Below are 21,397 nucleotides of genomic sequence, written 5' to 3'. Positions count from 1 at the left end.
CCATCCTATTAGGAAGAGGAGTTGCTGCAGGAGTGGGCAAAGGAACCACTGCCCTAGTCCATGGGATGCAACAAATGCTCCAATTAGAAGAAGCAATAGACCAAAACTTAAAGACAATAAAACCTCCATCACAGCTTTACAGGAATCTTTAACCTCTCTCTCTGAAGTTGTTTAAAGAACAGGCGAGGGTTAAAACATCCTCTTCATGAGAGAAGGGGGACTATGTGCTGCATTGAGGGAAGAATGTTGTTTTTATGCTGACCGTACTGGAGTTGTAAAACAATCTATGAATAAATTAAGAAAACGCCTTGAAGAGTGTCAACGAGAGACAGAGGCCAAAAAAGTGTGGTTTGAGTCTTGGTTCACACAGTCCCTCTTGTTAACTATGCTTTCATCAGCCCTGGCCAGTCCATTAATAATCCTTATATTATTGCGAACTGTGCGACCCTGTTGGCTCAACCATGTAGTTTCCTTTCTCCAAGCTCAAATTGGACAAGTTAAACTTATGGTAATCAGACAACAATATACCCCACTAGCAGAAGAATAATTGGGGAATGAAAGGTTAATAAAATAGGTACTTGTCACTTCCTGTTTTTGTGTATGCTTAACAAAACACTGTTGAAATCTTGAGAACTGTCCCCAACTGCCAAACTGCAGAATGTACTCAGTCACCCGGTTGAAAAGCAAACCGCCCACTCGCACTGACCCATCAATAAACTTCCATCGCTGCCTTCTCCAAGGAAAGTACATAAGCTCTGCTTAAGCTGTTCTCAGGGCTCTCTGCTCTATTGAAGTGAGCTCTGCGGCCCAGCATGCTGGACCCACAATAAAACCTTTGTTGTTGTATGAGACAGTCTCTTGGTGGTCTCTTCCTCCTATGCTGACCTGATCATTACAATATTTCACCGCTATATTATTATAAATATTGCAGGTTACCAATATCATTATTCATCCAGCAGAATGATTCCTAACAAAAATCGAACAAGTTATTAATCCTAACCATATCATCTTCCCTCAATCTAACTTTACAGAAGAGCAGGCACAGACTTGGTCTTACAATACAGGAATGTAGGGGATCTTTCACCTGCTGAGAACCTCAAAGGTCCATGCAGATATGATCCCTGGAGAATATGTAGGCAGCTATGAAGGACCTGAGAGAGCAAAAGTCATATTCCATGGAAAACAACCTGGTCAGGATGAAGAGATGTGTCTGAATCAGCCTCTCTCTTCTTAATGTAGAGAAGATGGAACAAACCAGGCCTGTGTGGAGAGTTTTTCCCAGATGCCTATGGTTGATATACCATTCTAACTTGTGAAATTGTAACAGGTAGTAGGGGCAGCCTGCATCTCATGGGACCCTTGGAAGCAACTGTTAGGACAAAGTGGTTGCCAAGGCAGTGACCTCATTCATTTCCTGAAGGAAGTGACCTCACCTCACTTCCTTGTTGATGGAACTCTTGAACTTGGGATCCAGGAAGGCAGGCACCAAGAGCCAGTCCCAGTCTCAGTCCCAATGTTCTCACTTGTTTGTATTTACCAAAGACAGAATCAGTCTTTCTTGGTACCTACTGATGTGAGGATGACAAAATGCCAAGAGAGTTCTTAAGAGGGGCCCTTCCTGGGAAACAAGGTAGTTGCTCACTGCTGGCTCCTGACAACTTCACAGAGTTGGCTAAGGAGAACAGATCTGAGACAGGGCATGCCATTTTGATGGAACATACTATGGCCCACAAGTCAGAGGACACTCCAGATAGTCTCAGAATTACTAGGGGTAAGGAGGTGCCTTTGTGGGTGTGGGGGTAGTTTTGTAATTTTCCCTTGTTCTGAGAATAGGTAGGAAAGGCGGTTTGTTTGGATTTAGTGAACCTTTTCTAGTAAGTCCTTTGACAAGGCGAGTGTTTCTATGTCTGTATATCCCACTGTGTCCGTGGTTGTAGACATTAGAACAGAGAATTCATCAATGGATGTGTCCTGTCTAGTAGAAAGCTTCCCAGCATTCATCCTGCCCAAATTATGAATGGACTGCAACTTCCCTTATCGATGGGCTACACCTGCTATCTTCCTAAGTTCCTGTTTTCATCCTGAATTCTGGCCACTCTCCAGAATAGGCTCATGGTTTTGTGTCCAAGTTATGTACCACCTCCAAGCTCTGTGAAATGGCCATGTACTGGATAGCTGAAGGAAATGGCAAGCATCTCAGAAACCTCAGAAATCACTTGGACCAGGAAAGTCTTATTGGAGAAACCCTGATTTGTGCCTTCTGCTTACCTATTGTTCTGTTGCCCTGAATGTCAGGAAGGTCTTTGCCTCAAGCCACCCCTTTGTTAAGCCTGAAGAAAAGAGTTTTCAAATGGAATTGAATGGGCATCATCTGTGGCTCTTTGCTTAATTGCCTTGAAAAGAATGTGTCTTATTCAGATTCTTGGCCATGCGTGAGGCTTTGGCTTAGAGTCTCAGCACCTGATGGATCTAAAGAAAGATTCCATGTGTACATCCAAAACGAAATTGGCCATAAGAGCAGTCCTTGTGGATGAAGTCTCTCGCATTCCTCGGTAAGTTTCCTGACCTCCATCAAGTGAGAATAAGGATCCTTTGGGTCAAATGAGTTCCTCAATGTCCTGCAGAGGGTAGCCCATCGGTGCTTGGGTTTTCTCATGTCTCCAAGTCACATAAAGAATCTAAAACCCATAGTCAGTAGGCCTAAAATTGGAGAAGCGGAGCAGTATTAATGGCAGGCCTATTTGATCACTCCTGGTTCACAGAAAGGGTGTCCAGGCCACCCTGAATTTAGGCAGATGAGGGGCAAGGGAGATTATTTTGGACACTGTCTTTGGCTGAGCCCCTCATGGAAACCTCCAGCCAGAAGTTATGATGAGTGTCTAAATGGAAGAAGATGAGGGTCATGTGGGAGTGTTTTGATTTTAATAGTGGTCATTTGTGTGTCGATTGGAAGAGATGACTGGGTCCACCTGGGCTTGAACTCTAGTGTGATTCCCCTTAGAGACTGAGTTCTGGAACTGACCTCAGGAAAGTATTGCCATGAATTTTGTTCAGATTTTAGAAGGCCAAGCATGAGATTCGCACTTGGAAACTGAGATCTAGGCCCAGGGTGGCTTTTCACAGAGCACTGGGAATCTCAGCCAGGATATCTCATGATTTTATTCTGAAGGACTTGGCAGCCGTAGTTGAGAGTCAAAACACACATGTACCTCACATCGTAGACCTCAATGCACCTTGCTTCATGTGACCTTTTGGCTAGTCTTTGGGAAAACTTCCCTCTGAGAGATCTCCAGAGCTTTCAGTGAAATGAGCATCCTCAACATTTAATTGTTCTTGAATGCACTGAAACCCACATTGCCTCCAACTTCATCCTTTAAAAATGGCTTGATAAATACCATGAAATTTTTTAAAATTTTCATGAAGAGGTGTCACTGCAGAACCTTTGAATATCCTGTTGCTGATTATGAGTATACCAGTCACTGCCTTGATTGACAGGGTTTCAAGAAAATGGTGTAGAACTGAGAAGCCAGTATGTTGGAGCCTGGTGAGTAGTGGGACTATAGACGTGGTGGGCAGGTGTATGATGGAACATCTGTGGTGGGGCCATGTACATCAGCCATTGTCTTCCAAATGGCTTTTGGCTGACAAGGTGCAGCCAGCAGACCCTTATATGTAATGGCATCTTGTTATATGGAGAGGTTTCAGGGCAATGTTCAGAATCAGGTTGCTATGGTCAAAGGGCAAGCTATGAGGGATAGAACCTTGGTTGGTGCATTCTCCTGCAGACCCTGACCTACCACACGTGACAGAACTCCCTCCAGCACTGTGTTTCAGTTGACTTCCTTGTATTTCGAGAAGCAAATGCCAAACTACCTGTGCAGAAGGAAGAAACCCCATAAAATGTGGAGGATGACCAAATGGCTTCAGAATTCCCACGGGGATACACATAGCCGCCAGTGGCCCCAGTTTACCTACAAAGATTGAATTCAACACTGCTACCACATGTTCATTGGAAAATATTAAACCATGTCCTCCAGGTCACATAGATGCTGACCCAGCTTTGATGGTTTCATTACAAAGGAAGCTAAACCTCCTGACAACAACATATATTTCAAGTGCCCAAACTCAGAGGCAGTTTCTCAGGAAGTATTTAGGCCAGCAAAGCCCCATGTTTGTGGAGTGTTTACCCTGTCCCTTACTTTTGGAAAGTACTCTACCACCTCCAAAGTTTTAAACTTTTGAGCATATTCTATTCCAGATATTGATTCCTAGATTTTCTAACTCTTCACCTCTAAAGATATATTACTTGGGGCGAGGGTAATTTCAAGGCATTGTTCTGGATGAGAGTGGGAAAATTTTTGTGTAGCACATATTTGCACACACATTGGGTTCATTTTTCAATTTTTCATTTGGAATACTAAATTTCTGACACTAACCAATACCCTACTAGACTCTGACTACTAATCCTCATATGATCGAGAAAAACAACCCAAACAGAATACAATTACAAGCATTTCAGAGGAGGCATGGTGTATAGTTGCACTTGCATTTTGCATTATATAAGGTAGCAGTTATTAATATAGTCAACTTTATGTTGAAATGGTTCTCCATGTGTTTTTTTTTCAATTATTTTATTTCATTTCATTTTATTTTATTTTTTTAGTTGGTTTTTCAAACCTTACAAAGCTCTTGACATATCATATTTCATACATTAGATTCAAGTGGGTTATGAACTCCCATTTTTACCCCAAATACGGATTGTAGAATCACATCGGTTACACATCCACATTTTGCATAATGCCCTATTAGTAACTTTTGTATTCTGCTACCTTTCCTATCATCTACTATCCCCCGTCCCATCCCCTCCCATATTCTCTCTCTGCCCCATCTACTGTAATTCATTTCTCTCCTTGTTTATTTTTCCATTCCCCTCACAATCACTTATATGTAATTTTGTGTAACAATGAGAGTCTCCCTCGATTACCATGCATTTTCCCTTTTCTCTCCCTTCCCCCCCAACTCAAGTCTCTGTTTAATGTTAATCTTTTCTTTATGCTCTTTCTCCCTGCTCTGTTCTCAGTTGCTCTCATTATATCAAATAAGGCATTTGGTATTTGTTTTTCAGTGATTGGCTAGCTTCACTAAGAATAATCTTCTCTAGTGCCATCCATTTCCCTGCAAATTCCATGATTTTGTCATTTTTTAGTGCTGAGTAATACTGCATGGTGTAAAAATGCCACATTTTTTTTCATCCATTCATCTATTGTAGAGCATCTGGGTTGGTTCCTCAGTCCAGCAATTGTGAATTCTGCTGCAATGAACATCGATGTCGCAGTATCCCTGTAATATGCTCTTTTAAGGTCTTCAGGGAATAGTCTGAGAAGGGCAATAGCTTGATCAAATGGTGGTTCCATTCCCAGCTCTCCCAGGATTCTCCATACTGCTTTCCAAATTGGGTGCACCAGTTTGCAGTCCCACCAGCAATGCACAAGATTAACCTTTTCCCCACATCCTCACCAAAACTTGTTGTTGTTTGGCTTCATAATGGCTGCCAATCTTACTGGAGTGAGATGGTATCTTAGGGTGGTTTTGATTTGCATTTCTCTGGCTGCTAGAGATGGTGAGCATTTTTTTCATGTACTTATTGATTGATTGTATGTCCTCCTCTGAGAAGTGTCAGTTTAGATCCTTGGCCCAATTGTTGATTGGGTTATTTGTTATCTTATTGTCTAATTTTTTGAGTTCTTTGTATACTCTGGATATTAGGTCTCTACCTGAAGTGTGAAGAGTAAAAATTTGTTCCCATGATGTAGGCTCCCTATTTACCTCTCTTATTGTTTCTCTTGCTAAGGAAAAAACATTCAGTTTAAGTAAGTCCCATTTGTTGATTCTTGTTATTAACACTTGTGCTATGGGTGTCCTATTAAGGAATTTGGAACCCGACCCAATAATATGTAAATCGGAGCCAGTTTTTCTTCTAACAGATGCAGAGTCTCTGATTTGATATCTAGCTCCTTGATCCACTTTGAGTAAAATCTTGTGCATGGCGAGAGGAGGGGATTCAGTTTCATTTTGTTGCAGATGGATTTCCAGTTTACCCAACACCATTTGTTGAAGATGCTATCCATCCTCCATTGCATGCTTTTAGCTTCTTTATCAAATATAACATAGTTGTAGCTTTCTTGTGTCCTGTATTCTGTACCATTGGTCTACCCGCCTCTTTTGGCACCAGTACCATGCTGATTTTGTTACTTTTGCTCTGTAATATAGTATAAAATCTGGTATCACTATACCGCCTGATTAACACGTCCTGCTTAGAATTGCTTTTGTATTTTTGGGTCTTTTATTTTTCCATATGAATTTCATGATTGCTTTACCTATTTCTACAAGAAATGCCATTGGGATTTTGATTGGCATTGCATTAAAACTATAGAGAACTTATAGTAATATCACCATTTTGATAATGATAGTTCTGCCTATCCATGAACAGAGTATATTTTTCAATCTTCTAAGATCTTCTTCCATTTCTCTCTTTAGGGTTCTGTACTTTTCATTGTATAAGTCTTTCACCTCTTTTGTTAGGTTGATTCCCATGTATTTTTTTTTTTGGAGATATTGTGAATGGAGTGGTTGTCCTCATTTCCCTTTCAGAGGATTTGTCGCTGATATATAATTCGTTACTGTTCACACTGATATCTGAGTTTTCTGAGATGTTTTGAATGGACTGTTTTTCAGAAGGGTTATTTCCACTTCAGAAGATTGGTCGCTGATATACAGAAATGCCTTTGATTTATTCGTGTTGATTTTATATCCTGCTATTTTGCTGAATTCATTTATTAGTTCTAGTAATTTTTTGTAGACCCTTTTGGGTTTTCTATGTATAGAATCATGTCACCAGCAAATAGTTATAATTTAAGTTCTTCTTTTCCTATTTTTATGCTTTTGATTTCTTTCGTCTGTCTAAATTGCTCTGGCCAGTGTTTTGAGAACTATATTGAATAGAAGTGGTGATAAAGTGCATCCCTGTCTTGTTCCAGATTTTAGAGGGGATGCATTGAATTTTTCTCGATTCAGAAAATTAGCCTGAGGCTTAACATAGATAGCCTTTACAATGTTGAGGTAAGTTTCTGTTATCCCAAATTTTTCTAATGTTTTGAACATAAAGGGATGCTGTACTTTGTCGAATGCTTTTTCTGTGTCTATTGAGATGATCATATGGGTCTTATCTTTAAGTCTATTGATGTGGTGAATAACATTTATTGATTTCCATATATTGAAACATCCTTGCATCCGAGGGATGAAGCCTACTTGATCATAGTGCACAATTTTTTTGATGTGCCTTTGTATTCGATTCGCCAGAATTTTATTGAGGATTTTGCATCTAGGTTCATCAGAGATATTGGTCTGAGGTTTTCTTTCGTTGAGGTGTCTTTGTCTGGTTTTGGAATAAGGGTGATGTTGGCCTTATAGAATGAATTCGGAAGAGCTCCCTCTTTTTTTATTTCCTGAAATAACTTGAAAAGTATTGGTATTAATTCTTCTTTAAAGGTTTTGTAAAACTCCGCTGTATACTCATCCGGTCCTGGGCTTTTCTTGGTTGGTAGTCTTTTGATTGCTTCTTCTATTTCATCCATTAATATTGGTCTGTTTAAATTGTGTGTATCCTCCTGACTCAGTCTGGGCAAATCATATGACTTAAGAAATTTATCGATGTCTTCACTATTTTCTATTTTATTGGAATATAGGTTTTAAAAATAATTTCTAATTGTCTTCTGTATTTCGGAAGCATCTGTTGTGATATTGGCTTTTTCATCCCGTATGTTACTAATCTGTGTTCCGTCTCTTTTTCTCTTCGTTAGCATGGCCAAGGGTCTGTTGATCTTATTTATTTTTTCGAAGAACCAACTTTTAGTTTTGTTAATTTATTTTTTTTTATTTTTTTTATTGGTTGTTCAAAACCTTACAAAGCTCTTGCTTGACATAACATATTTTATACATTAGCATACATTAGCTTCAAGTGAGTTATGAACTCCTTTTTTAAGCAAAAGTACAGATTGCATAATCACATGGGTTACACATCCACATTTTTACATAATGCCCTATTAGTTACTGTTGTATTCTGCTCCCTTTCCTATCCTCTACTATCCCCCCTCCCGTCCCCTCCCATCTTCTCTCTCTACCCCATCTACTGTAATTCATTTCTCAGCTTGTTTATTTTTCCATTCCACTCACAACCTCTTATATGTAATTTAGTATAACAATAAGGGTGTCCCTCCGTTTCCATGCAATTCCCTTTTTCTCTCCCTTTTCCTCCCACCTCATGTCTCTGTTTAATGTTAATATTTTCTTCCTGCTCTTCCTCCCTGCTCTATTCTTAGTTGCTCTCATTATATCAAAGAAGACATTTGGTATTTGTTTTTTAGGGATTGGCTAGCTTCACTAAGCATAATCTGCTCAAGTGCCGTCCATTTCCCTGGAAATTCCATGATTTTGTCATTTTTTAGTGCTGCGTAATACTCCGTGGTGTATAGATGCCACATTTTTGTAATCCATTCATTCATTGAAGGGCATCTGGGTTGGTTCCACAGTCTAGCTATTGTGAATTGCGCTGCTATGAACATCGATGTGGCAGTATCCCTGTAATATGCTCTTTTAATGTCTTCAGGGAATAGTCCGAGAAGAGCAATAGCTGGATCAAATGGTGGTTCCATTCCCAGGTTTCCCAGGATTCTCCATACTGCTTTCCAAATTGGCCGCACCAATTTGCAGTCCCACCAGCAATGTACAAGAGAACACTTTTCCCCACATCCTCGCCAGCACTTGTTGTTGTTTGACTTCATAATGGCTGTAAATCTTACTGGAGTGAGATGGTATCTTAGGGTGGTTTTGATTTGCATTTCTCTGACTGCTAGAGATGATGAGCATTTTTTCATGTACTTGTTGATTGATTGTATGTCCTCCTCTGAGAAGTTTCTGTTCAGGTCCTTGGCCCATTTGTTGTTTGGGTTATTGGTTATCTTATTGTCTAATTTTTTGATTTCTTTGTATATTCTGGATATTAGGGCTCTATCTGAAGTGTGAGGAGTAAAGATTAGTTCCCATGATGTAGGCTCCCTATTTACCTCTCTTATTGTTTCTCTTGCTTTGAAAAAACTTTTTAGTTTAATTAAGTCCCATTTGTTGATTCTTGTTATTAACTCTTGTGCTATGGGTGTCTTATTGAGGAATTTGGAGCCCGACTCCACTATATGTAGATCGTAGCCAACTTTTTTCCTATCAGACGCAGAGTCTGTGATTTTATATTAAGGTCCTTGATCCATTTTGAGTTAACTTTTGTGCATGGTGAGAGGAGGGGGTTCAGTTTCATTTTCTTGCATACGGATTTCCCGTTTTCCCAACACAGTTTGTTGAAGATGCTATCCTTCCTCCATTGCATGCTTTTAGCCACTTTATCAAATATAAGATAGTTGTAACTTTGTGGATTGGTCTCTGTGTCTTCTATTCTGTACCATTGGTCCACCCGCTGGTTTTGGTACCAGTACCATGCTGTCTTTGTTACTATTGCTCTGTAATATTGTTTGAAATCCGGTATTGCTATACCACCTGATTCACACTTCCTGCTTTGAATTGCTTTTGCTATTCTGGTTCTTTTATTTTTCCATATAAATTTCATGATTGCCTTATCTATTTCTACAAGCAATTCCTTTGGGATTTTAATTGGCATTGCATTAAACCTATACAGAACTTTTGGTAATATTGCCATTTTGATGATGTTAGTTCTGCCTATCCATGAACAGGGTATATTTTTCCATCTTCTAAGATATTCATCTATTTCTCCCTTTAGGGTTCTGTAGTTTTCATTGTGTAAATATTTCACCTCTTTTGTTAGGTTGATTCCCAAGTATTTTATTTTTTTTGACGATACTGTGAAGGGAGTGTTTTTCCTCATTTCCATTTTAGAAGTTTTGTCGCTGATATACAGGAATGCCTTTGATTTATTCTTGTTGATTTTATATCCTGCCACTTTGCTGAATTAATTTATTAGTTCTAGTAGTTTTTTTTGTAGACCCTTTTGGGTCTTCTAGGTATAAAATCATGTCATCCGCAAATAGTGAAATTTAAGTTCTTCTTTTCCAATTTTTATGCCTTTTATTTCTTTCGTCTGTCTAATTGCTCTGGCCACTGTTTCAAAAACTATATTTAATAGAAGTGGTGAGAGAGGACATCCCTGACTTGTTCCAGATTTTAGAGGGAATGCCTTCAATTTTTCTCCATTCAGAATGATGCTAGCCTGAGGCTTAGCATAGATAGCTTTTACAATGTCAAGGTAATTTTCTGTTGTCCCTAGTTTGTCTAATGTTTTGAACATAAAGGAATGCTGTACTTTGTTGAATGCTTTTTCTGTGTCTGTTGAGATGATCATATGGTTCTTATCTTTAAGTCTATTGATGTGGTGAATAACATTTATTGATGTCCATATATTGAACCATCCTTGCATCCCAGGGATGAATCCTACTTGATCATGGTGCACAATTTTTTTGATGTGCCTTTGTATCCGATTCCCTAGAATTTAATTGAGGATTTTTTCATCTAGTTTCATCAGGGATATTGGTCTGTAGTTTTCTTTCTTTGAGGTGTCTTGTCTGGTTTCGGAATCAACGTGATGTTGGCCTCATAGAATGAATTTGAAAGAGCTCCCTCTTTTTCTATTTCCTGAAATAACTTGAAAAGTATTGGTATTAAGGTTTTGTAAAAGTCCGCTGTATACCCATCCGGTCCTGGGCTTTTCTTGGTTGGTAGTCTTTTGATTGCTTCTTCAATTTCATCCACTGATATTGGTCTGTTCGAATTGTGTGTATCCACCTGACTCAATCCGGGCAAATCATATGTATTAAAAAATTTATCGATGTCTTCACTATATTCTATTTTATTGGAATATAGGTTTTAAAAATAATTTCTAATTGTCTTCTGTATTTCTGTAGCATCTGTTGTGATATTGCCTTTTTCATCCCGTATGTGAGTAATCTTAGTTCTCGCTCTTCTTCTCTTTTTTAGCATGGCTAAGGGTCTGTCAAACTTGTTTATTATTTCGAAGGACCAACTTTTAGTTTTGTTAATTTTTTAAATAGTTTCTTTTGTTTCAATTTCGTTGATATCCACTCTGATTTTAATTATTTCTTGCCTTCTGCTGCATTTTCTGTTGTTTTGTCCTTCCTTTTCTAGGGCTTTGACATAAAGTGTGAGCTCATTAATTTGTTGGTTTTTCTTTTTTTTTGAGGAATGTCCTCCAGGCAATGAATTTCCCTCTTAAAACTGCTTTCCTTGTGCCCATATATTCCGATAAATTGTGTCTGTATTTTCCTTTATCTCTAAGAATTTTTTGATTTCCTCCTTGATGTCAGAAGAACTTTATGTCTCTAACCCCTTAATAATTCAGTAACATATTGTTCATTTTCCATGTGATATAGGATTTTTTCTTCCTTCTTTCATCATTGATTTCCAGTTTCATTCCATTATGATCAGATAAAATGCATGGTATTCTCTCCACCCCTTTATCTTTACTGAGGGTTGCCCTATGGCAAAATATATGGTCTATTTTTGAGAAGGATCCATGTGCTGCTAAGAAAAAAGTATATCCACTTGATAATGGTTGATATATTCTTTATATGTCAGTTAAGTCGAGGTTATTGATTGTGATATTGAGATCTATAATTTCTTTATTCAACATTTGTTTGGAGGATCTGTCCAATGGTGAGAGAGGTGTGTTGAAGTCACCAATGATTATTGTGTTGTGGTCTATTTGATTCTTGAACTTGAGGAGAATTTGTTTTATGAATATTGCAGCACCATTATTTGGTTCATACATATTGATAATTGTTATATGTTGTTGGTGAATGGTTCCTTTTAACAGCATATAATGTCCTTCCTTATCCCTTTGGATTAACTTAGTCTTGAAGTCGATTTTATTCGATATGAGGATGGCCACCCCTGCTTGTTTGCGAGGACTGTGTGGTATATTTTTTCCCAACCTTTCACCTTCAGCCTGTGTATGTCTTTTCCCGTCAGATGTGTCTCCTGGAGGCAGCATATTGTTGGATTTGTTTTTTTTAATCCAAGTTAGCAGCCCTATATTGCTTTATTGGAGAGTTTAAGCCATTAACGTTTAGAGTTTCTACTGATGTATGGTTTGTACTGCCAGCCATGTTTGATTATTTATCTTTTTTTAAATTTAGATTGTTTCTCCATAATTAGATCACCCCCCTTCTGTCATTACCAAGGCACATCCCATTGATGATTTTGGTTGTTGTTTTTTATTTCTTACTTGTGTAGTGTTTTGCTCAAGAGGCTTTGCAATGCTGGTTTTCTGGCTGCAAATTCTTTTAGCTTTTATTTATCATGAAAGATTTTTATTTTGTTGTGTACCCGAAGCTTAATTTTGCTGGATACAGAATTCTTGGTTGGCATCCATTGTCTTTCAGTGTTAGAAAAACGTTGTTCCAGGATCTTCTCGCTTTCATCGTCTGTGATGAAATATCTCTTGTTAACCTTATTGGTTTACCCCTGAATGTAATTTGCCTTCCTTTTCTTGTAGCTTTTAATATTTTCTCTTTGTTCTGTATATTGGATATCTTCATAACAATGTGTCTTGGCATTGGTCTACTGTGATTTTGTGTGCTCGGTGTCCTCTATGCATCTACAATTTGTATATCCATTTCCTTTTTTATTTCTGGAAAGTTATCTGTAATTATTTCATTCAGCAGGTTACTCATTCCCTTGGTTTGAATCTCTGCACCTTCCTCTATCCCGATGACTCGTAAGGTTTTTTTTTTTTTTTTTTTTTTTTTTTTTTTTTTTTTTTTTATGTTATCCCATATCTCTTGGATGTTTTTCTCGTGATTTTTTATCAGCCTTTCTGAGTTGGCTAGACTCTTTTCAAGATGATATATTATGTCTTCATTATCTGACGTTCTGGCTTCTACTTGCTCCACTCTTTTAATGATACTCTCAGTTGAGTTTTTAATTTGGTTTATCGTTTCCTTCATTTCTAGAATGATTGTTTGATTTTTTTATAATCTCTATCTCCTGATAAAGATGCTTATCTTCTTTTTTATCTGTTTATGTAATTCATTTTCAATGTGTTCTTTCACTGTTTGGATTTGCTATCTCGTATCATCTTTAAGGTTCCATTCCATCTGTCTAAGGTATTCCTAGAGTTCTTTATATGACCATTTTTCTGAAGACTCTAGGTCCTTCTGAATATTTAGGCTGTCCTTCATTGTTTGTACTCCTTGTTTTTCCTGCTTGTTTATGCTTCTGTTGTTACTTCTTGTTTTGTTTGACTGTGGAGTTACTGTTTACTCTTATAAATTTATTTCATGCTTGGAAGGAAAGATATTAGAAGGAAAAGAAAGAAGTCACTAAAGAGAATGAGAGTAGGCAGGTAGAATTCAAGGAAGAGAGAATAAGAAAATTGAAAAGAAATGAAAAGATAAAAGAAAAAAAAAGAAAATAAAGAAGGAAATATTTTTTTAAAAAAGTAATAATGATAAAAAAATGAAAATTAAAATTTAAAAATAATAATAACCCTAGTACTGAAAGTAACATCAGTGAATGGTGCATACATATCTTAATATTTATACAGTTACTGACCCAGTTTAACATCAATGCATGTAGATTCCTATGGGACATTATTTGTATTTTGATGTTCATTTTTATTCATCACTGGTACATTACTATTTCTTCAGTTTATGCCCACATTAGGATATATATTTCATCCACAAGTTCGCAGATTTACAGGAATTTGTTTCACTTTCAATCACTTCCTGCTTCAGGACACATGTATTCTTTCTTGTCTCCTGACTGGTCTTTTCATGAGACTTCTTTCCAAACACATTATTTTCGATTTCCATAATCACTTTTGAAGCAAAACTCACATCCCCTTCATGATAAATTATAACTCTGATATTACCATTAGATGTATAACTGGTTGGAATGAATGATTGTATACCAATATAAGATTTCTTATATACTTTCAGATATCAATTCATTCCATTATTTAAAGTAAAACCCGTTATATTTTTATTCACTGTATGTTCTATTCATTCATTATCTCTATACTCATAGACACAGTGTACACCTCTTTGTGCCCCCAATACTAATTTATACGTATTCAAAATATTGCTCCCAGAAACAGTGGAAGGAATACTCATGTGACCTGATCTGCATATACATTTAATCACAGAAATATTTTGGACAAAAAATGCAAAGGTCACACTTACGATTGTACCAAAGCCTAAATGGAAAGTAAACATGGATTACTAAAAACATCCAGGTCCAGGTTGCCTAATCCTTTCAAATGTCAATCCTATTGGTGACTACATATTTGTTTCTTCTTAAGATTATATATTCAAACTCAACCCTATTGAAAATGTCTAATTCTATCCCTCACTTTATACATTGCCTAATTTCATAATGTCTCTATTGCTATCATCTTTCCTACATATATCACCAGTTCATCATTGTGACTGACTCTTCACATGTGCTGATATTTACATTCACACTCTATTCGATAACTTATTGCTGAAGAACTTTTGTTCCAAATCCAATACTCACTCTTCTTCCTAAACCTACTGACTATCTTCCTAATCCTACTGACTATCCCTTTTTGACTGGATGTTCCCTTCTACATTCAATCATCCAAGGTACAATGTCTTATGCCATTGTGTATCGATTTATCTGAGAAACCTGTGCAGAACGTAATTCAACGTTAACTATAAAAATCAAGGGCCCAATAACATTCCGGGCTTCAAATAATACTTAGATTTCTTTTTTCATACATATATTTCACCTCTATATTCTTATAAATTTCGCAAGTTCCCAATTACATTAATGATCCAGAAGAATGTTTCCTAACCCAAATGGAACTTGTTATTAACCCTAACCATACACTGTTCCTTCAATCTAAGTTTACAGAAGAGCAGGGACAGTGTTGGTCTTCTAATACAGGAATGTAGTAGATCTTCCATCTCCTGAGAACCTCAAAGCTCCATGCAGAAATGATCCCTGGAGAAGATGTAGATAGCTATGAAAGACCTGAAAGAGCAAAAGTCATCTTCCATGGGAAACAACCTGGTCAGGATGAAGGGTTGTGTCAGAGTCAACTTATCTCTTCTTAATGTAGAGAAGATGGACCAAACCAGGCCTGTGTTGGTAGCTGTTCCTGGGTGCCTATGGTTGTTATACCATTCTAACATGTGAAAGTGTCACAGGAAGTAGGGGCAGCCTCCATCTCAAGGGACCGATGGAAGCAACTGATAGGACAAAGTGGTTGCAAAGGCAGTGATCTCATTCATTCCTGAAGAAAGTAACCTCACCTCACTTCTTTGGTGATGGAACTCTCTGAACTTGCGATCCAGGAAGCCAGGCACCCAGAGCCAGTCCCAGTCCCAGTCCCACTGGTCTCACTTTTTTGGATTTACCAAGGACAGAGTCAGTCTTTCCTGGTACCTACTAATGTGAGAAGGCCAATTGTCAGGAAAGCTCGGAAGAGGGGCTTTTTCTGAGAAATCATGTAGTGGCTCACTCCTGGCTCTTGACAACTTCACAGAGTTGGCCAAGGAGACCAGATGTGAGACAGGACAGGACATTTCGGGGATCATAGTATGGCCCATCATTCAGAGGATACTCCGGATAGTCACAGACCTATTTGGGGGGAGGAGGTGCCATTGTGGGTGTGGGTGTGGGTTTGTGGTTTTGTCTCATGTTCTGAGATTAGGTAGGAAAGGCGGTTTGTTTGGTTTGGAGCAAACTAATTCTAGTAAGTCGTTTGACAAGGGCAGTGTTTCTTTTCCTGTGTATCACACTGTGTCCGTGGTTGTAGACATTAGAAAAGAGAATGCATCAGTGGATGTGTCCTGTCTAGTAGAAAGCTTCCCAGCATTCATCCAGCCCAATTTATGAATGGACTGTGGCTTGCCATATCGATGGGCAATACCTGCTACCTTCTTAACTTGATGTTTTCTTCATGAATTCTGGCCACTCTCCAGAATAGGCTCATGATTTTGTTTCCAAGTTATGTACCACCTCCAAGCTCTGTGACATGGCCATGTACTAGATAGCTGAAGGGAATGACGAGCATGTCAGAAAACTCAGATATCAGTGTGACCAGTAAAGTCTCAGTGGAGAAACCCTGCTTTGGGCCATTTGCTTACATATTGTTTTGTTGCTCTGAGAGTCAGGAACGACTTAGTCTCAGGCCACTCCTTTGTGAAGCCTGAAGAAAAGAGTTTTCAAATGGAAATGAATAGGCTTCATCTGTGGCTCTTTTCTTAATTAATTAGGAAAGAGATGTGTCTGAATCAGCCTCTTTGCCAAGTGTGATTCTTTGGTTTAGATTCTCAGCACCTGATGGATCTAAAGAAAGATCCCATGTGTGCAACCACATCCAAAATGGCAAAAAAAGCTGTCATTGTGGATGAAGTCTCTTGCCTTCCTCTGTAATGTTCCTGAATTCCATCAAGTGAGATAGAGATCATTTGGCTCAAATTAGTTCTTAAAAGCCATTAAGAGGCTATCCCATAGTTGCTTGGTTTTACTCATCTCTCCAATTCACATAAAGAATCTGTACCCGACACTCAGTAGGCCTCAAATTGGAGAAGTGGAGCAGTATTAAGGGCAGGCCTATTTGATCACTCCTGGTACACGGAAAGGGTGTACAGGCCACCATGAATGTAGGGAAATGAGGGGCAACGGAGCTAATTTTGGACACTGTCTTGGGCTGTACTAATGCTCTCAAATGTCAATCCTATTCGTGACTACATATTTGTTTCTTCCTAAGATTATATACTCAAACTCAACCCTGTTGAAAATGTCTAATCCTATTACTGACTTTACACTTAGCCTGATTTCATAATGTCTCTAAGGATATCTGCTTTCCTACATGACTGACTCTTCACTTGTTTTGACATTTACATTGACTCTCTAATCGAAACCCTATTGCTAAAGAACTTTAGTTCCAAATCCTATACTCTCTCTTCTTCCTAAACCTACTTACTATCTTTCTAATCCTTCTGCCTATCACTTTTTGAATGGATGTTCTCTTCTACATTCAGTCATCCGAGTAAAGGTCGGGCAAGTGTTAAAGGAGGAGACATCCAAGAGACCATCTCATGCAACAGCAAAGGTTTTATTGGGGGTCAAGCATGCTGGGGCTCAGAGCTCACTTGAGTAGAGCAGAGAGCCCTGAGAACAGCGTAAGCAGAGCTTATATACTTTTGTTGGAGAGGGCAGGGAGGAAAATTTATTGATGGGTCAGGGCAAGTGGGCTGTTTGCATTCAAACTGGTGAGGGAGTACATTCTGCAGTTTGGCAGTTGGGGACAGCACATTCTGGGAACAAGTTTAGCAAACAGTTTGCAAGATTTCAACAGTGTTTTTTTTAAGCATACAGAAAAACAGGAAGTGACAAGTACATATTTTATCAACCTTTCATTCCCCACTTCTTCTTCTGGCTACTTTTAATCATAAAAGTGACCGTTGGGGGGGTGTCACATTCTGTGTCTGATAGTGGGGTATTACCATAAGTTTAACTTGTCCAATTTGAGCTTGGAGAAAAGAAATTACACGGTTGAAGAAACAGGGTTTTATTGTTAGCAATAATATGGGGATTTTTATTGGACCGGCCAGGGTTGATAAAAACGTAGTTAAAGAGGGGGACTGTGTAATCCAAGACTCAAACCACCCTTTTGGGGCCTCTCTCTCTCGTTGACGCTCTTCAAGGCGTCTTTTTAATTTACTCATAGTTTTTTTTTACAACTCCAGTATTGTCGACATAAAAACAACATTCCTCCCTCAATGCAGCACAAAGGCCCTCTTCTCTCATGAAGAGGAGGTCCAACCCTCGACTGTTCTGTAAAACAACTTCAGAGACAGAGGTTAAATATTCCTGCAAAGCTGTGATGGAGGTTTCTAAAATCTTTAAGTTTTGATCTATTGCTGCTTCTAATTGTGTCATTTGTTGTGTCCCATGGACCAGGGCAGTGGTTCCTGTGCCCAACCCTGCAGCAATGCCTATTCGTAATAGAATGGCTAAGATGAGGGATATATGATCCCAGTGGAACCGGGTTTTATGCCCCCCTCTTTGATCTTCAAATGAACCTGCATCATGATAGAGCACTCTGGGAAACAACTGCACCATTACACAATTAATCACATTTGTTGACCATTTCATGAAAACATAAAAAATGTTTAAGTATATAGAATTATACTGTTGTAGGGACGGACAAGGCAAGGCACCTAATATAGCACCAAAGACACAGAAACTGTCTTATTTGGTTGCAACCAGATTCAGAGGGCATTGCTTCTGTTGTAATCAATTAATTTCCTGAAACCCAAGTTTAGGTAGTTTCAGAATTTTGTACCCAACATGTAAGGGAAGGGGCTCAGAAGTTCACAGTCTGCAGAAGGTCACAAAAAGCAGTTTTTGTTTCTGTTTTTTTCTCAGATCGGGGCATGTCAACTTTTAAAGGACACCTGGGTGGGGAAGAGCTTTTGCTTCCCTTTCTTTTTTTTCCCCCTGCCAGCTGTTTCTATGCAGCCCAGTTTGTAACTTCTTTATCTTAGAAATGTAGCCATCTCCGTGAAGCTCCAGCTCAAGGCCAGAGGCCTTTTTTCACATATTTTGTGAAAAACTACTAAGGGTGTGTCTAGATCAGGAGTGCTGAATTTATTAGCCAGTTGCCAAGTAGACCAGGGCAACAGGAAAAGAGGAAGCTTATCTACAGTGAACTCTTTTATAGGGACTCTTTAGCTGAAAGTCCTAATGTCAGCCATCATGAAGACTTCTGAAGAAGGTCAGTTAAGACTTTTCTGTGGGCCTGGTACAGAGGGGGAAGTCTGGGAAGGCAGGGCTGAGAGCAGCTCCATGGATCTGAGAATGAGGATGGAGACATGTTAAAGAATATTGGGAAAGGGGTTTGACATTTTCTAGCAACAAAAACTTGAGCAGTAGAACAAGTAGAGCAGAGGGGAAGACAGGAATGAGTATCCCAAAAAGCCTGTGAGGGACTTTAAAATCTTAGTAACCTGTTTACAGTGATGACAAAGCAACCTTTAAGGCCATTTTTATTACATATAGGATAGGGGTCTGAGAGCTCTCCTCAGCTGGTTTGAGCTTTGGGTTAGCTGGTAAGAGGACCTGGTGGGACCCGTTGTGGGCACTGACAGGAGAAGAGAGGAGTGAGTGAGTGGAGTGGTACCTCAGTACCTCTTACCTCAGCAAGGGGGCAGTGGTCTGAGAACCAGCAGAGGTTTGGGTTTTTTATCTAGTAATTGGAGGGGAGAAATCAAATTCCTGAGGTGGGTGTGACAGCAGAGAGTCGGGAGCAGAAGGCTGAGGGTTAGCATGTATTTGAGAAGCATAGTTCAGGATGTGAGCAAAGGAGGGAAAAGGCCTCCACATAGGGAAAACTTCTTTCACTCTTTTGAGCACTTGCAGAAGTTAAAAATGTCATGCAGAATTTGAGGATCTAGTGACCCCTCTGTGGGCCATCAGTTTTGATTATCTAATTGGTAATATGGCCAATGCTGTGTACAGAATTTGATGAGGACTTTGGGTTCCATCTGGCAGTCCCCGTATGCTCACATCCCCATGACTTACAGAAGAAGTTGGCTTTCCCCCCAAACAGCCGTGACTGTTTGTGACTTTGATAATCTGCCTCGCAAACATAGTAGACTAGGCTAGCCAACCTGCATCTGGCTCACGTGTCCCTACATCCATAATGTTTGTTTCCATTATCTATTGTACGGAAGGGATTTAATGGAATTTTAGTGGGATTCTCTATATCAGGGATATCCCAATAGGAAAAACCTATAGCCAGCTGACAAATGTCTGCGTGGATAGGTGGCCACCACGTCAGTAAGGGGGCTGTATGCGAGATAGACCATACTTCTCATTCATTAGGATTTGTGATCAGCCATCGCTGCTAAATGGGCTGATGAGAGTTAGGACTTCTTGTGGTCAAGGGGAGAGTCTATAGCCTTATCCACACGGCGAATACACAATTTGAAAGTGTTACCAGTTTTTTCCAGTTTTCAGCCACAGTCTGGACATGGCACAGGCTTGAGATGAGAGGCATCGATTCAGGAAGTGATTCCGTCTACCTTAACTGCTGTAGGTGTTATAAGTAGCACCTAGTATGCTCCTTTCCAGTGTGGTTCCAGAGATGACACCTGTTGTCGTCTTATGTAGATGAAGTCTCTTACTTGATATTGATGTGGAGTCCCCTCGTCCCCAGGTTGGTAGGCAGTGGCCATCTGTTTTCACAGGTATCCCTGAGTTCTTTCAAGAGCTTTAAGTCTGTCAAGCAAGGGGGTGTGGAAGGGATCGTTATGTCTTAGAGTTGGGGTAGGACCCTTACTGGAGGAGGAGCAACATAGATAATTTCATAGGGGGTGAGGTTACACAATGAAACAGAGGGAGTATTTCTTGCATGAAACAGTGCATAAGGCAGGAGCATAGTCCAAACTTTTATGCCCGTCTCTAAGCTTAATTTCTTTATGGTCTCTTTAATGGTTCTAATCATTCTTTCTACCTGTCCTGAACTCGGGGGTCTATAATCACAATGTAACTTCCAATTAATCCCCAGGATCCTGCCTCACCCCTGACTTACCTGGGCCACGAACACCGGTCCATTATCAGACCCTACTACTTTAGGCAGGCCTTTTCATGGAAAAATATCTTCCAGGATCTTCTTGACAATCATTTGCACTGTTTCTTTTTTTTTTCTTTTTTCTTTCATTTTTTTCATGTGGAAGTCTTCAATGCATCCTGAAAATGTATCTACAAAGACTAGGAGATATTTAAGTCCATAACTTGCTGGCTTAATTTCAGTAAAGTCCACCTGCCAGAATTGTCCTGGTCTGGTTCCTCGTAGGTGCTTTCCTGCAGGAAGCTTGGAAGGGTAAACATTAACCAATTGATTGACCCGACAGGCTTTTGTTACCCATTCAGTTATTTCGTTTCATTGTGATTTGCTTAGTGGAAAACTCTGTTCTTGATCCTTCAGGAATGAATGCAGTTTCTTTGAACCAAGGTGAGTGAGTTGATGTACATTTTCTACTGGCATAGTTAGAGCCATGATTATAGGAGTTTTTACTGAAGGATTTAGAAATTCCACTTGGGGGTCTTCAGGGTTAAAAGTTATTTTGTCCCAGAGTTTGGTGAGCAGATCTCTGCCCATCAATGGGGCCAGGCATTCTGGGATTACTAGGAAGGAGTGAAGGATTTTTCCTTTCCTCTGGTCCATGGTCCTCTTAGTTTTCAAATTCCGATGTTTACTGCCATTAGCCCCTTGACCTAGAGACCTTTTATTTGATAGAGGGCCCAATGGGGCCTTAAG

The sequence above is a fragment of the Callospermophilus lateralis genome, unplaced genomic scaffold (genome assembly GCF_048772815.1).
Source record: "Callospermophilus lateralis isolate mCalLat2 unplaced genomic scaffold, mCalLat2.hap1 Scaffold_952, whole genome shotgun sequence".
NCBI classification, from domain to species: Eukaryota; Metazoa; Chordata; class Mammalia; order Rodentia; family Sciuridae; genus Callospermophilus; species Callospermophilus lateralis.
This window is presented reverse-complemented; position numbering follows the sequence as displayed.